Here is a 2,441-nt window from a genome sequence, read left to right as displayed (position 1 = left end):
TCCTTTGAGATGCTGACCCTGCTGGGTGTTTGGGTATCACTTGGTGTCTGTGAAGGTCTCCCAGGATTAAGTTGAAACCAAGCGCTTATTGTTGAAACTTGAACTTCAGGGTATACAGAGACCAAACTGACGGTGTGTTATGGCCCCCGTCAGTAACTAACTCAGGGCTTTGGAGTTCAGGTTTCTGGACATGAGAAGTATCTGAAGTCCTTACTTAGATTTAGCCCATTGTTGCTAGCAGCATCTGGCAACAGTGTCCTGAAAAGAGGAAGCGCTGTCACAAGTTGTCCAACAAATTTCTGAAGTCACTGTTCCTATGAAATGTAGCTTGTGTTTAAGTTACTTTCTTGTTACTTATACAATGTGATACTGTGTTTAAAAAGGAGAGCTGGTAGATGTTAAAGATCACTTGTAGCCTGCAATATCCAGAGCCATGAATCCTTATGTGTGACATATTTTGCTGAGCTGCTCTCTAGATTGGTTTGCTAGTACTAAATCAGCAGTTCTTGTGCTCTCCAGGCTGCAGCAAAAGGAAGGATATAATCATACAAATTGAGGTGCCAGTTCTTACGGCGTTGGTTAAATACAAACTGTTTCAGTGCTTAGCACGGTTTTGTGATCAACAACTCTTGTTTAGCAATTCGGGAAGGCAGTATGTAGCAGGAACATCAAACTTTCACCACTGATTGGAGTATTGTGACTCATTCTTTTTGCTTCCTATGGATTTCTACCAGCTGTAGAGAAACTGTTCATTAGTATTTCAGGAGAGTAATTTAGTTATCTTATGAACTTCAGGCTAGGAAAATGTGTCACTAGAAATCAGTTTTCTTAGTCAGCTGTTGCAGCACTGTGCTCCACTAAGGTTTTAATATTTGTGCGAGTGGGGTGTTCTGGTTTTGGTCACTATATTGAAGTGAGAGCTATCAGAGGGGAGAGAAATGAGGTTCATGAGGAAAGAGGCAGGAGAATTAACTGAGACTTTGCATGAGGTGGAAGGATGCTCAGAGCTTGTGCTTGATGGATTGGGGTGTTGCTTGTGAATTCTACATTTCGAACAACTGTAGGTTAGATTGTTAGCACTAATGGGTTTTCCTGTATGGTACAGCTTCGTTAATATGACTTGAAACAGTGTCCTGAAAGGAAGTAGTAGACCAGATTTAAGCTTAGCATTCTTAAGGCTTGTTTTCTGGAGAGGGGTGATGTAAATACTTGGCATATCAGCTTTTCTTATTTTCTTACTGAGGTCTTCTATAACTAGCTTCACAGGCTTAGACTTAATTACTTAAACTTCTTAGATTCTTGAAACCAATGTTTCCCAAGCTATATAGCAGGTAGTATAACTTTGATATGGTTTTTACTTGTTAAAAGAAAAGCAATGTAGAAAAGTGCAAGAGCTTACTGTATTCATCTTTGCCTTCAAGCTGATGCTTAAACTTTCCCTTTGTTTTAGAGCCCACTGCTGTAGACCTGAATCAGAAATTGATAGAGAATGTGAGATAATCACCCGAGATTTTTGTATTCACAAACATCTATGCAGCAGTTGTTTCTCAGACGCCTTGTGTTGTGCTGGGTGTGAAGATTGCACTGTGGTGGTCTCAGTGGAAACAAAATGCTGAGCTCTGTATGAAAGGGACAGTCTGATAACAAAGGCATTTCTCTATGTAGTGTGTTGGAGCTAAATCTGCGCAGGTGTTTGGGAAGGTGCATGCAGCTCTACAGCAGCTTCTCCTTCCTTCTGTGCTGATGTAGCCTTTTCCAGGTAGTGTAGCCCTGTCCAAGGCTTGCTTGTACAGGTTAATGAAGTAGTTTGATACCCACCCCAACCTCTGGTTGCACTTCAGAACTGATCAGTTCTGCTTGAGAACTGTTACGGGTCCTACACAGTCAGACCAAGATGAGCTAGAAGTCCTTGTATGACAGGCTGCCAAGTGATGGCTTCCATCTCATCGCTTCTTAAATCCTTCTGTTAGGCTGCTGTTAGCCTTCCACATGTGGCCTGCATCCCTCAGCTCTTGCAGGAAAACGAGAACAAGCGAAGCAGGCAAGCACAGAGCACACCAAGCAAAAGATAAGGTATTCCACATTTGGATCTGCTTGGTGTATACTAGAAACGGGTGCAAAAGGAGTGTGGAGGTTTACCAGAAGAACTCTTGTTGTGTCAATTGGTATCTAACTGAAGTGTGCTGAGATCACAAGAGTCCCCTCTGCTGCTCCTGAATTTCAGCTGTTGTCAGACGTACTTTTATGTGCTCAAGTGTTGCAAGTACCCACCCAAACTCGATGCTTATCCTGGAGCTGATGAAAAGCAGTGGTATGTTTGAACTCACAGCATGTCTTACTCAGCACTAGGTGATCAACGCTGAGAGTCTTCAGGTCACTTAAACCCTCTTACAGGCTGGCTTTGCTCTCCTGTGGGTGCTCGAGTGCTTTATAAAATTTTT

The sequence above is a fragment of the Oxyura jamaicensis genome, chromosome 1, assembly GCF_011077185.1.
Source record: "Oxyura jamaicensis isolate SHBP4307 breed ruddy duck chromosome 1, BPBGC_Ojam_1.0, whole genome shotgun sequence".
Taxonomy (NCBI): domain Eukaryota; kingdom Metazoa; phylum Chordata; class Aves; order Anseriformes; family Anatidae; genus Oxyura; species Oxyura jamaicensis.
This window is presented reverse-complemented; position numbering follows the sequence as displayed.